Source organism: Theobroma umbraticum, unplaced genomic scaffold (genome assembly GCF_002168275.2).
Source record: "Theobroma umbraticum cultivar Fairchild unplaced genomic scaffold, ASM216827v3 scaffold_934.0, whole genome shotgun sequence".
In the NCBI taxonomy this organism is placed as follows: domain Eukaryota; kingdom Viridiplantae; phylum Streptophyta; class Magnoliopsida; order Malvales; family Malvaceae; genus Theobroma; species Theobroma umbraticum.
Window position 1 is genome coordinate 2,691 of NW_018403260.1, and position 365 is coordinate 3,055.

Consider the following 365-nt stretch of genomic DNA (forward strand, 5'->3'; position numbering starts at 1 on the left):
TTCCAGTTGGACAAGAGTGTGGTTACCTATCTTCAGTCCCGGTTCTGGTCAAATTAAAAACTAAATTAGGAGCCGAATCGAAACCCAGAGTTTGTTACTTGTTTTGAATAATGTTGCCATTAATTTTCTACATGAAAGTCATATTTTTCTACTTATTGTAATACAATAAACAGGCCGGTTGATGATGTACCTCTCTAGTCTCCTCTGTCTTGTGATCATTCTGGGTATGAAAATCAGAATATATAGGTCAATTTGCAATCTCTCTCTCATACTCACGTGTGCACGCAAGGTAAAAAGCAGATAGGATTTTACATAAACAGGTCAAGTAACTTTGAAGCAATAAACTTTGTATTCTTTTGCAAGTG